Source organism: Euphorbia lathyris, chromosome 3 (genome assembly GCF_963576675.1).
Source record: "Euphorbia lathyris chromosome 3, ddEupLath1.1, whole genome shotgun sequence".
Taxonomy (NCBI): Eukaryota; Viridiplantae; Streptophyta; class Magnoliopsida; order Malpighiales; family Euphorbiaceae; genus Euphorbia; species Euphorbia lathyris.
Window position 1 is genome coordinate 33,016,669 of NC_088912.1, and position 14,670 is coordinate 33,031,338.

At 34.7% G+C, this 14,670-nt stretch overlaps 1 non-coding gene across 1 annotated transcript; it reads left to right on the top strand.

Annotated features, from left to right (window-relative positions):
- The first annotated feature begins 206 nt into the window (after positions 1-206).
- Positions 207-313, top strand: LOC136225104 (small nucleolar RNA R71). The gene has a single exon (XR_010686839.1). It is a non-coding gene; the product is annotated as a small nucleolar RNA R71 (small nucleolar RNA).
- The last annotated feature ends 14,357 nt before the right edge of the window (positions 314-14,670 follow it).

Sequence of the window (14,670 nt, forward strand, 5' to 3'; positions counted from 1 at the left end):
ACGTAGTTGAGGATGATGGTTTCGCCACTGGTACGTGTCCACATTCCGTGGGCCACATACTGCTGTTGATTGCCATTTCCTCCAAAAGTTCTCTTGCTTGGGCCGATGTTTTCTTCATGAATAACCCTCCAGACATAGCATCCAATGAACCTCTAGTTGTAGGATTTAATCCATTATAAAATGTTTGCATTAAAAGTTCAGCGGGCAATTGGTGGTGTGGGCATAAACGTTGAAGTTCTTTAAAATGTTCCCAAGCCTCATAAAGAGTTTCATTATCATTTTGAGAAAAAGATGTTAACTCTTTTATGACTCTTGCGGTTTTTGCTAAAGGAAAAAATTTTGATAAAAATGCTTGGGCTAATTGCTCCCAAGTTTCAAATGTTGCGGCTGGCATAGCAGTTTACCACTCTTTGGCTCGATCCTTCAAAGTAAAAGGAAAAAGGCGAAGGTTGATTGCTTCCGCAGTCACATTTGGTATTTTAAAAGTGTCACAAATTTCTAAGAAATTTGTCAAATGGGTGTTAGGATTTTCGTTAGGTAACCCGTAAAATGTTACGTTATTTTGTAACATATTAAGCAATGCTGGCTTAATCTCAAATTGATTTGCATTTATTTGGGGTCTAACTATGTTGTTTGTTACACCGGCCACTCCTGGCCTAGCGTAATCCATGAGTGTAGCCATAATATCTGGCTCGGTAACTCTGGTTTTTATTGGAGTCTTGTTTTTGTTTTTGTTTTTGTTTTTCTTTTCTTTCTTGTTCTTTTTAAGAGTCCTTTTGATTTCTGGGTCAATAGGGTCTGGTGGCGTGCCCGAACTTCGAGAACTGCGCATGAACTTGAAATTTTGCACGAACAGAAACTACCTTCGAAACAAAATTTGAAAAATAAATATGTTAGTAACTTAAAATAAATAAAATATAAAATTTTGAATAAGTATAAATAAACCTAGATTCGAAATAAAATACGAAAAATCTAAATTTTTGTCAAAAATTTTGGCGATCCCCGGCAACGGCGCCAACAACTTGTTGAGCGATTTCCGCAAGTGCACGGTATATGCTTGTAGTAATAAAAGATATCGATCCCACAGGGAACGCTTTTTAACAAAAACTTATTTTGAATCAGTTAGATTTACTTTTAAGGTTTATAATATGTAAAATCGTTAAATTGGATTTGGTTTTGAAATTGCTAGAATAAGAATTAGATTAGAGTATAACAAATGTTAGAAAATACTTCTGATTTAGGGATAAATTTACAAAACAGGAACGTTCAGTTCTTTTAGAAAAGTAAACAAATGTATTCGTTTGCATTAAGCAAAGAAAACAACTTTAAACTTTGCATAAATTAAAACAATGAAATAAATGACGGTTCTTCTAATTTTAGGGCTTTGAACTGCAGTCAATCCTCCTACGGTTGGGTTAGATCGCTACCTTAACCAAATTGATACTCTACTGATGATATCAATTTGCCTAAGTGTTCAACAAAGTTTCCTTGTAAAGATTTGAATTTAACTACGTTTTAATGGAAACACTAGCATCCACTTCGGATCCTTTACCAAAGTGCTGCATAAAAATCTATCGAATGGAACAGACTTTATTAGATGAAATATAAATTTGATACAAGTTTATAGAGAACAAGGAGCATGAAAACATTCGACGGCATGCAAGTGAACGGGTTGTCAATCCTTTCCTTGGGTTTCGTTAGAGTTTGTCAGACTCAGGGGCGGATTCTCTACTCAATCTTCTCGATGTAACTTCGTAATAGGGATGCGGTCGGCCTCTACCAAAATGTAAACTAATATGAACAAATCTAAACGCTACTGTGTTTGTAATTATTGAATAAACAATGTGTGTACATCATATTGCTTTTTACAGAAATGAAATCTAAATTCTGAATCACTTGACTCGGAATTTTTGCATTAAATCTATACTAATCTCTTTCTTCTATATCTCTCCAACTCTCCACCAACTCTTTATTTATAGATGTTGAAGAGTCGTGGTTGAAGTGCCGTGTCCGTTGTGAAGGGACATATCCTCTGCGAAGATATGTCTTTATCCACCCGAACGAACGCGTTTTGTCGAAAACGAAAGTGTGCGAATGGCTCTCCAGGTTTTCCTGAACTTACCGAGAATAATTAATTCTCGGCCGAGAATGGGGGAGCAATTAATTGGTCTTCGGACGAAAGGAAGTGGCACTGGAAAATGCGTGTCGCGACCGAGAATTTGAGATTCTCGGTCGCGGCTTCATAAATTCTCTACCGAGAATTTGGTTTCCTCAACCGAGAATTTGGCATTTTCTTCTGTTTCTGACTAAGTTTTTGTCCTCGTTTTGGTGTAATTGATCTTTGTCGTTTTTGATTCCTTTTGTAGGGTTTTTATTCTGTTTTTAACCTCTTTCGTTCCTATTTGGATTTTACCAAATATTTAGGTACCTTACAAGAAAGAAACATATTCGAAAGTAAAAGTACTCAAAATAGATATAATTAGCACAAATTCGTAACAATACTAATGTAATTATTGATGATATATTAAGTATATTTTGGGCTTAACAATAAGCATACGTATTCTTCAAAACTTAAGTTTAAACAATCCCCGGCAACGGCGCTAAAAACTTAGTGTGTGAAATAGGGACGCTAGCAAGTGTACTAGGCCGTATGTAGTATTCGATAAGACCAAGTGTCGTATTCCACAGGGATTGGTCTTTAGTGAGAAGAATAGGTTACCTTAAGTGTTAGATTCTTAACTTGGATGAATAATGTGTGGGATCTTAACATAAACAAAAACTAGTGAAAAATAAACTAAAGGAATCCAAGATAAACAAGTACAGATCTAGCCATACGCCTAACGAACAACTGTGCCTAACTTTTATCGTTGAATGATATAAATCTATATTCATGAGTTGGGTCTCTCTCTCTATGGTCACTAAGGTCCGGTGTCCCTTTTCCAAAGATAATAAGTAAGTAGTATTAACCAAGTGTCCTTGCGCTAACATACGAACAAGCATTAAGCAACAGAGAGCATTCATAAAGAAACCCCAATATGTGGTAGTTTTCATATCCGTCCACTACGACATATGTCGATTAGCTGTTTCCATTACGTCGGAGCACTGTCGTGTCATCCTCGGTAACTATCAAATAGACTCGATCTTAATCTATTCTTTAAGCATGCTAATAACACTCAATCATGGATAAACATACTTCATTCATTAATAAAAGATACTTATAGTCGTCGTTTAAATGGCTGGCTAGGCCTGCAGAATGACTACTCACTCATTGACATGAGTGAACAGCTTGTTCTTCCCAAAAGCATCTTTACAACGGAAAATAAAAACAGAATATAAAAACTAGAGGTGGCGGTAATGCCGAGATACCTATTACAATTAGACCTTGCCATGGGCCGATGAGCCCGTCCGCTCGGCCCGAGCCCAGGCCCGGCCCGGCCCAAGCCTGATGAAGCCCGCCTAGTAAATGGGCGGTCCTGGGCTATGTAAATACCCGGCGGGCCTGGCCCGGCCCGACCCGTTATATTTATATATTTATAAATTTAATTATATAAATTTTAGATAGCTATATTTTATTGTTATGTTGTAATTTTAGATAGTTATTTTTTATTGTTATGTTATAATTTTATTTTAAACTTGACTATTAGTTTGTTATATTTTTCTAAGACTTATTAACTATTATGTTTATTATTTTTTATTAAAAAAAAAGTTAGTATTTTATTTTAATTGATTTTTTTAATATAGATATGGGCTTGGGTGGGCGGGGTTAGGATTCCTTGTTTAGGCCCGAGCCTGGCCCGGCCCGAGCCCGAATCTAATTAGTGTGGGCTTGGGCTAGGCTTGGGCTTATCAGGTTTTATCACAGGCCCGACAGGCCCAGCCCGGCCCATACCGAGGTCTAATTACAATCATCCTTCTCCTATTTATACTCCCCTTACATCAACCCTAATTACAAGGGCAAAAAGTCACAAAAAGGTAAAAATAAGGACAATTAAACAATCTCCCTACACTTGGCGCAAGATGGAAAGCTGTCTTGCTTTCCACGTTTTTCTCTCTTTCTCTCTCATGTAACTTGCTCGACCCGCGCGTTTATCCGGTCTCCTTCCAAATGACCCATTAAATGCTGTTTTTTAAGCTGTTTTGTTCTACTGAAAGGTTGTTCGTGAGGATTCCTGCTTGAGCTGTAATTTCTGGCTGTTTCTTCCATTTCTGGTTGAAAACTAGGACTTTGGAGCTCTTTTCCATGAATGATCGTCCTCATAAATTTGCTCTTTTTACTCGCATCAGGTGTTTATGAGAAAGGCAGATAAAGTTGATGGCTGGTTGAAGGCTTTAAGGTTAACTTTCTGAGGTTTAGCCATTTTCTCAGCAATAGCAGTCTCGTTGGGGCTTTCTAAGGTTTCAGTAATATCATTAGAGATTTTTAGTATTTCATCAGGAATGACGTAGGTATTTGTTTGGAGTGATCTTTGAACTTTCTTAGTTTCGTGCTTTGGGGAGGAAGACATATCAAACACGATAAAGAAAACAAAAGGTTTAAGATGAAGAAAAGGGAAAAAAACCAGAAACTTACAGCTTTCAGTAATGGCAGATTGTGCATAAGATGAAGAAGATGAGTTCTGGAGTAAAGAAATTCAACTTATAGAGGGTGGAAAGGAGACATACCAAACGTTTATTTATCTTAGGATAAATGAAGCGTGTCTGCCATCATTAAGACTTTATAAAGAAGGCAGCTGAGCAATTATTTCAGGTGATGTCATTAGTGCCAGACATATCCTTTAACATTCTGATCGATGAAAACCTAAAAGAATTTCATTACTGCACTATGGGGGGACATTTGATACGGTACTAAGTCAATTGGGCTTTTGGAAGTCATGCCCTGGTATAATCCGAAGTCATCAAATGGGCCCAATTCCACCAAAGCTCATTACTGCGTTATTCTTGGCCAAAGTCACGGCTTCAGCCACCTCACGTCCAAAGATTATGTTCAGGAGCTGCTTATAGAAACACATGGACCAATGAGCATGTTGGATTGCAAAAACATGCTCCTCATATTCAGATATACTATGGCACAGAAAGATAGGGTCTAAAGACCTATCAGGTGTTGCCACGTGTCTAGGTACACTTTATTTTTATCTATAAATAGCAAAGACATCTACAAGCTTATGTATCTTACTTCAACTATATTCCATACTTCATTCTTTATTACTTGTTAGCTAGATATTATCTCTAATATCTCCTGACTTTAGCATCCGAGAGGGTTCATCGGAACTACGACCCCCTTTTCTGACATCTTTTGTGATCTCAGGTCATCGGAGTGTCATCATAAGTGGCGTTTGCAAGAAGTGTGATATCATATAATGTTAGCAGAAAAACGTAAATTTACCAAAAATGAACAGCTACAGAACTAAACCCAAATTTTAAAATAGGCAGAAATATGTGTTTCTGCATATGTAGCCGACCAAACATGGTCGGCTACGGGTGTTCACCGATCCGTCACAGGGTGTCACTGATCAGTGACCCTACGCAAAACCAAGTTTTCTGCTTGGAAACTTCAGTAATGGCAGAAAAATAAAATCAAATACAGTAAACAAATTGCAATTTCGATAAGTAGGCTTTTAAACCCTTCAGAAGTTACCTTTAGGGTTGTTATCCACTTTGTTGTATTAGCAGACTCATGAACATAGATGAGCAACACCTCAAATTGGAATTTGAACTCGAGTACAATGAGTTGAACAATGACAGAAATCAATATAAACAATTCTTAATGTATTTTGAATGACATGTAATCAGTTTATTACAAGAACAGAACCTAAAACTTGATATTTGAAGTTTTTAGAATACCAAAATGAGAAATCAGAAGAACAGAGATGCATGTTTCTTTGATTTTCAATGATAAACGGTGTTTTTTTCGTTTTTTTCTTGATGTGGTTCACTCTAAATCACTCAAAATTGTGTCTTTTCTTCCCCTTTCCTTTCTTTTCTTACTTCTTTTCTTTTGTAAAAGGTTCCAACCCCTGTGTCTGGCAGTTTTGTGCCATTATATTTTGATTTTAGGAAAAAAAAACACCCAAATTAAAAAAAAGAACTGATGGAAAACCGTCCTCATCACCAATCAGCAAACCTTGTATCATCAGAACTACAACCCCGTTTTCTGACATCTTTTGTGATCTCAGGTCATCGGAGTGTCATCAGAAGTGGCATTTGCAAGAAGTGTGATATCATATAATGTTAGCAGAAAAACGTAAATTTATCAAAAATGAACAGCTAGAGAACTAAACCCAAATTTTAAAATGGGTAGAAATATGTGTTTCTGCATATGTAGCCGACCAAACATGGTCGGCTACGGGTGTTCACCGATCCGTCACAGGGTGTCACTGATCAGTGACCCTATGCAAAAACCAAGTTTTCTGCTTTGAAACTTCAGTAATTGCAGAAAAATAAAATCAAATACAGTAAACAAATTGCAATTTCGATAAGTAGGCTTTTAAACCCTTCAGAAGTTACCTTTAGGGTTGTTATCCAGTTTGTTGTATTAGCAGACTCATGAACATAGATGAGCAACACCTCAAATTGGAATCTGAACTCGAGTACAGTGAGTTGAACAATGACAGAAATCAATATAAACAATTCTTAATGTAATTTGAACAACTTGTAATCGGTTTATTACAAGAACAGAACCTAAAACTTGATATTTGAAGTTTTTAGAATACCAAAATGAGAAATCAGAAGAACAAAGATGCATGTTTCTTTGATTTTCAATGATAAACGGCGTTTTTTGTTTTTTTCTTGATGTGGTTCACTCTAAATCACACAAAATTATGTCTTTTCTTCCCCTTTCCTTTCTTTTCTTACTTCTTTTCTTTTGTAAAAGGTTCCAACCCCTCTGTCTGGCAGTTTTGTGCCATTATATTTTGATTTTAGGCAAAAAAAAAATACCCAAATTAAAAAAAAAGAACTGATGGAAAACCGTCCGCATCACCAATCAGCAAAGCTTGTATCATCAGAACTACAACCCCGTTTTCTGACATCTTTTGTGATCTCAGGTCATCGGAGTGTCATCAGAAGTGGCGTTTGCAAGAAGTGTGATATCATATAATGTTAGCAGAAAAACGTAAATTTATAAAAAATGAACAGCTAGAGAACTAAACCCAAATTTTAAAATGGGCAGAAATATGTGTTTCTGCATATGTAGCCGACCAAACATGGTCGGCTACGGGTGTTCACCGATCCGTCACAGGGTGTCACTGATCAGTGACCCTATGCAAAAACCAAGTTTTCTGCTTTGAAACTTCAGTAATTGCAGAAAAATAAAATCAAATACAGTAAACAAATTGCAATTTCGATAAGTAGGCTTTTAAACCCTTCAGAAGTTACCTTTAGGGTTGTTATCCAGTTTGTTGTATTAGCAGACTCATGAACATAGATGAGCAACACCTCAAATTGGAATCTGAACTCGAGTACAGTGAGTTGAACAATGACAGAAATCAATATAAACAATTCTTAATGTAATTTGAACAACTTGTAATCGGTTTATTACAAGAACAGAACCTAAAACTTGATATTTGAAGTTTTTAGAATACCGAAATGAGAAATCAGAAGAACAAAGATGCATGTTTCTTTGATTTTCAATGATAAACGGCGTTTTTCGTTTTTTTCTTGATGTGGTTCACTCTAAATCACTCAAAATTATGTCTTTTCTTCCCCTTTCCTTTCTTTTCTTACTTCTTTTCTTTTGTAAAAGGTTCCAACCCCTGTGTCTGGCAGTTTTGTGCCATTATATTTTGATTTTAGGCAAAAAAAACACCCAAATTAAAAAAAAAAACTACTGGAAAACCGTCCTCATCACCAATCAGCAAAACTTGTATCATTGGAACTACGACCCCCTTTTCTGACATCTTTTGTGATCTCAGGTCATCGGAGTGTCATCAGAAGTGGCGTTTGCAAGAAGTATGATATCATATAATGTTAGCAGAAAAACGTAAATTTACCAAAAATGAACAGCTACAGAACTAAACCCAAATTTTAAAATAGGCAGAAATATGTGTTTCTGCATATGTAGCCGACCAAACATGGTCGGATACGGGTGGACACCGATCCGTCACAGGGTGTCACTGATCAGGGACCCTATGCAAAAACCAAGTTTTCTGCTTCGAAACTTCAGCAATGGCAGAAAAATAAAATCAAATACAGTAAACAAATTGCAATTTCGATATGTATGCTTTTAAACCCTTCAGAAGTTACCTTTAGGGTTGTTATCCAGTTTGTTGTATTAGCAGACTCATGAACACAGATGAGCAACACCTCAAATTAGAATCTGAACTCGAGTACAGTGAGTTGAACAATGACAGAAATCAATAAAAATAATTCTTAATGTATTTTGAATGACTTGTAATCGGTTTATTATAAGAACAGAACCTAAAACTTGATATTTGAAGTTTTTAGAATACCAAAATGAGAAATCAGAAGAACAGAGATGCATGTTTCTTTGATTTTCAATGATAAACGGTGTTTTTTCGTTTTTTTCTTGATGTGGTTCACTCTAAATCACTCAAAATTGTGTCTTTTCTTCCCCTTTCCTTTCTTTTCTTACTTCTTTTCTTTTGTAAAAGGTTCCAACCCCTGTGTCTGGCAGTTTTGTGCCATTATATTTTGATTTTAGGAAAAAAAAACACCCAAATTAAAAAAAAAGAACTGATGGAAAACCGTCCTCATCACCAATCAGCAAACCTTGTATCATCAGAACTACAACCCCGTTTTCTGACATCTTTTGTGATCTCAGGTCATCGGAGTGTCATCAGAAGTGGCATTTGCAAGAAGTGTGATATCATATAATGTTAGCAGAAAAAAGTAAATTTATAAAAAATGAACAGCTAGAGAACTAAACCCAAATTTTAAAATGGGTAGAAATATGTGTTTCTGCATATGTAGCCGACCAAACATGGTCGGCTACGGGTGTTCACCGATCCGTCACAGGGTGTCACTGATCAGTGACCCTATGCAAAAACCAAGTTTTCTGCTTTGAAACTTCAGTAATTGCAGAAAAATAAAATCAAATACAGTAAACAAATTGCAATTTCGATATGTAGGCTTTTAAACCCTTCAGAAGTTACCTTTAGGTTTGTTATCCAGTTTGTTGTATTAGCAGACTCATGAACATAGATGAGCAACACCTCAAATTGGAATCTGAACTCGAGTACAGTGAGTTGAACAATGACAGAAATCAATATAAACAATTCTTAATGTAATTTGAACAACTTGTAATCGGTTTATTACAAGAACAGAACCTAAAACTTGATATTTGAAGTTTTTAGAATACCAAAATGAGAAATCAGAAGAACAGAGATGCATGTTTCTTTGATTTTCAATGATAAACGGTGTTTTTCGTTTTTTTCTTGATGTGGTTCACACTAAATCACTCAAAATTATGTCTTTTCTTCCCCTTTCCTTTATTTTCTTACTTCTCTTCTTTTGTAAAAGGTTCCAACCCCTGTGTCTGGCAGTTTTGTGCCATTATATTTTGATTTTAGGCAAAAAAAAACACCCAAATTAAAAAAAAAAAAGAATTGCTGGAAAACCGTCCTCATCACCAATCAGCAACACTTGTATCATCGGAACTACGACCCCCTTTTCTGACATCTTTTGTGATCTCAGGTCATCGGAGTGTCATCAAAAGTGGCATTTGCAAGAAGTTTGATATCATATAATGTTAGCAGAAAAACGTAAATTTACCAAAAATGAACAGCTACAGAACTAAACCCAAATTTTAGAATAGGCAGAAATATGTGTTTCTGCATATGTAGCTTACCAAACATGGTCGGCTACGGGTGGTCACCGATCCGTTATAGGGTGTCACTGATTAGTGACCCTATGTAAAAACCAAGTTTTCTGCTTCGAAACTTTAGCAATGGCAGAAAAATAAAACCAAATACAGTAAACAAATTGCAATTTCGACAATTAGGCTTTTAAACCCTTCAGAAGTTACCTTTAGGGTTGTTATCCAGTTTGTTGTATTAGCAGACTCATGAACACAGATGAGCAACACCTCAAATTGGAATCTGAACTCGAGTACAGTGAGTTGAACAATGACAGAAATCAATATAAACAATTCTTAATGTATTTTGAATGACTTGTAATCCGTTTATTACAAGAACATAACCTAAAACTTGATATTTGAAGTTTTTAGAATACCAAAATGAGAAATAAGAAGAACAGAGATGCATGTTTCTTTGATTTTCAATGATAAACGGTGTTTTTCGTTTTTTTTCTTGATGTGGTTCACTCTAAATCACTCAAAATTATGTCTTTTCTTCCCCTTTCCTTTCTTTTCTTACTTCTCTTCTTTTGTAAAAGGTTCCAACCCTTGTGTCTGGCAGTTTTGTGCCATTATATTTTGATTTTAGGCAAAAAAAAACCCAAATTAAAAATAAGAACTGCTGGAAAACTGTCCTCATCACCAATCCTCAACACTTGTATTTGTCGACTACTAATGTGGCACATGAGGTATTTTCAATCGTTCTAAGCTTTTGGAAGTTAAGGACTTGTTGCCGATCGGTAACAGGCGTAGCCAATTAGTGACGGTGCGTAGCTGATCAGTGACATCTTGGAGGAAAGATGATTTTTCAACCCGTGTTGTGGCTCAGATTCTAGCTCGTGATCCCGTACAATGTAATATGACGTCTATCTATAATAACTGTGCACAGGCAACATAATCTCATCATAAGGATCAAAAAAATTCATGCTCACAGTAGTGATACGATCTTTTTAGGATAAAGAGGGTCCAAAATAAGGCACGTTATCTCTAACACTCTTGTTGAATTTGTTAGTTTGTTGTAAAATATTGTCATGATTGCTTTGTTTGTTTTATTATTCCTTAGTCTCTATTTCATCTCTATCTTTATAAATAGAAATATAAAAGACAGATCATCTCAAATAGTGACACATATCAAAGTAATTTCTTATGATATATAGGCACACGTTACTTTTAAATTAATTTGAACAAAAATGTTAATTATAACCTAAAAAGGGAAAAATAAACTATAATTTTGGACGAATCAATGTAGCAATATGAACTATTTTATGGGGATATAGAGAGTCCAAAATAAGGCATTTTTATCTTTTTGGATTGTCAGTTTGTAGCCTTAAAATCTTGCCATGGTTATTTTTGTTTTATTGTTCTGAACTAGTCTTAAATGCTTCCATATTTTTATAAATAAAAATACTTATAAAATAATATAGATCAGCATCAAATAGACATATGCATGAAAAGAAGTACGACTGATGCATTGACACGTGTTACTTTTAAATTAATTTGATCAGAAAGTGTTAATTATGAAGGAAAATGAGTTGTCATTTGCAGTGGATCAAAATAGCAATATCAACTATCTTTTTGGAGTCCAAAATAAAGCACATCATCTCTTATTAGATTTTTCGATTTAATAGTTTAAAACTTTGACGTGATTGCTTTGTGTGTGTGTGTTTTTTTTTTGTAGGAATTGCTTTGTGTGTTTAATTTATTGTTCTGAGGAGTCTTAAGTTCATAAATAGAAATATTTAATGGCGTAGATCGTCATCAAATAGTAACACATATCAAAATAATTATTAACACATATCAAAATAATTATGAATGATGTATTCCAACGTTTTACTTTGAAGTTAATTTGAACAAACAATTGGGTAAATTACACCGAATGCCATTCAACTTTACTCATTTTCATGGTATGTCTATTAGACTTCAAAAGTAACATAAAAGTCACTCTGATTTACACTTTCTAATATTATGGCCACTAAACCCTAGCTAACACCTTAAAATGGCTATTAACGACCTCAAAATAAAAATGTTTAAGAACTAAAGTTGTTTAGAAAGGAGTTACTGTTGGGGTTTATGTCCTATAGACAATTGTTTTAGGATATAAATATTAATGAATAAATTGTTTATTTAATCATTTGTTTAATCAGATATATAGCATTAAAATGTAACTATATATATAAAGGCACAAATCTTTCATAAAGAAAGTAACCCTAAGTTTATTTAAGTAGTTATAAAGTGTTCATACAAGCATAAAGTGAGACTGTACTTTATAATAGACCAATAGACTTAAAGTAAACCAAATTCAAGTAATATTTTATAGGGGTTGGCATATTACTGTTGAGACTTGCATGTAACAGTGTTTTCTGTCGAGACAGAAAGCTGATCTCACAAGCTTTAGATATTCAGATATCTAGACAGTTACATGGATCCGGTGAAGGAGTTCATTAGGATTGGGACCCGACTTGAGATAAAAGAATGGATTGATTTATCTAATGTGTCAACTGTTCATCTCATTGGTATTAGTAGGTATAACTAATCCTCAGACTCAAACATTCGTTAATTAGTGATTCTGGATTATGGAGTCTGATACTTTGATTCTGTGCGAGCATGATCCAACAGGTGAGAGCCTGGGGTGTGTGAGAGCAGGGTTGGGTATCACACAAAGTAATTGCAGAATAGTTAATGTCAGATTGAGCATTCGTCACTCCCGATAAGTGGGAGATATATCCAAATGGCCGCTTGTGGTGAATTGACTGAAATCCTTGCAAGGTGATAGAGTTAAGAGTAGAAATGAACATTTCACTTAACTTATCTTTCAGAGTGAATTCAACCTGTACAAGTAAACCGGACTCTTCGTTATATGTAACCTTGACACGTTCCATGGTTATAAGGAATTGACCGACAGGATATAGTTGATGAAGGATCGTATTATACTGTACCTAATACAGAAAGGTTAACGTCAGTTATCAACCTGACTTCTTAATTGCTCTGGGGGAATATCATAGGTTCTGCTAGTAACAGATCGCGACGGTATTCCGTTATATATATGTTGGAATTAATCGTGATGAATAATTTCAAAGGATATATACGGCTAGTGGCAATAAAGAACCTAATGGGTCGCATATGGGACTTGGAATCGGAGGACGAAAATGTAATTAGTGAGACACTATATATGGGCCGAAATTTACATATTAATTAGAGATAAATTAATTTGATTAATAATTATAATTTGATTATGATTATGAATTAAATTAAAAGATTATCTGATAATATTAATTAGAAGTTTTTATGTGATTGAAACTCTAATTAATTATCCATAACATTAATTAATTATTAATTTGATTAATAATAATTATCTAGATATAATTAGTTATTATTTAGATAATAGTAAAGTGTTTATTTAATTATCTAATTAGGAATCCTATTCCGAATAAGATTCTAATTAATTAATTACCTAACACAACTAGGATTAGGGTTTTGAGAAGTCTATAAATAGACTCCCTAGCCTACATATTTCGCCCAACACAATAAGGAGACAAGAGGAACCATTCCGAAACCATCTCGACTAATTACAATCTTTCTTACTCTCTCTTTGATCTCGTATCAATTTCTGTTAGAGGCAATCATTGCGATTGTTATTATTAAGGTTGATTACTGATTAGTTATTCTTTTCTGTATTGTTTGTTTTGTTGTTCTCATGAAAGAAGAAAAGACAAACAAAAGGAGAAATTCGTTTTGCTCCTCCTACATCAGGTCAGTTCACATTTTCACGGATTCCCGAAGATTGAACTGTCGGATCGTCACGATTTTTGGACAGGAGCTTCTAGACATATTCTTCATTTTTTTCACCATTGGGATTTTCATTCGGAGGTCTGGAAGGTCTGTTCGGGTAGGGGGCAGATTCGTTGACAGATTCTATTCTTTTGAAGTTGTGGGCACTTCGTTTGCAACGGTAAATAGATCGTCATAAAGGTATTTCGTTCTATCTCTCTTTATATGAAATAATAATTAACAGATCTTGGAAAAGGGAAATAGATAAAATAGATAAAATTTTATAATTCCGTTGCGCCTAGGCTTGTCTATTTTCCTTCATTGGTGTCAGAGCCTATGTTAATCTGTTATTTCATATATGTAAATAAAATGGTTTTTCAATCAGATTGAATAGATTTATTGTTAGGTTAATTAATTAATCGGTTAGTTTAATTAATCTAAAGATAAATAAGTTTTGATTACTTGATAATTAAAACTGATTATGCATAGTTCCTAATTGTTTCGGTTGATAATCGTTTAAACAAAACATTAAAGGTTTTATGGTTGGATAATTAAAACGTTTTGTTTTATTAAATCTCAAAGATAAAAACTGATATTCTGAAAAATTGTTTTGAAATCGTTTTGAAACAATTATATGTATATATATAATTTTAAATAAAAAAAATATAAAACAGTAGCGTCGGGGTCGCTGCCGCGAGGCAGCCACCCCGCGCCACTGTTGCTGGTTGCTGCCAGCGGCAGTGCGACGTTGCTGCCATTAAGGCGGCAACACCACGGTGCCGGCTGTTGCCCTAGGGCAACGGCCTTAACGTTTGGGTCGGGACGATTAAATCGGCCCGACCCAGTCACTGATACGGGTTTTTAAAATTGTTTTAAAACAGGCCCAGGTTTTAAATATATATATATATATGTATATGTTTCAGAATATAATAATTTGTTTTGATTATCAAAACCAATTTATTTAAAAGTTTGTTTTACATAAATATTTGATATAAGTAATTCAAATCATTAAATGAATTGTACGAATTAATTAAGGTATGCATAATTAAAATTGGATGTAAATTAATTCAAGTTGTTAATTTGATTAACTC